A 338-nucleotide genomic window follows, 5' to 3' on the forward strand; every position below is an offset into this window, starting at 1 on the left:
GACGCCAGCAGGCACGCTTGGCCGTGACCGCACCAGTGGGCAGACAGCAGGGAGACGGGGCCGCGGGCGAAGGGGGCAGCTTCTGGGACCGCTGGGGGGGGGGGCGGGGCCTGGGCGCTGATTGGCTCGGTGCCGCGGGCTCTCGGGATTGTGGAGCTGGGCAGGCGGCAGGTCCTCACCACCCTTGTGACCCTTCCTTTAGGCCAGGGGAAACCGAGGCACGGTCGGGCCAAGGCTAAAACCCTGGTCTAATGTGCCGTAGGCTGGTCGCCCTCCCTTAGCCCCAGAGGATGGGGGGCACCACCCACTCACACAAATAGCTCACAGTCTCACCCAAC

Source organism: Myotis yumanensis, unplaced genomic scaffold (assembly GCF_028538775.1).
Source record: "Myotis yumanensis isolate MYYU_CA2020_CCGP unplaced genomic scaffold, mMyoYum1.0.hap1 SCAF_5, whole genome shotgun sequence".
In the NCBI taxonomy this organism is placed as follows: domain Eukaryota; kingdom Metazoa; phylum Chordata; class Mammalia; order Chiroptera; family Vespertilionidae; genus Myotis; species Myotis yumanensis.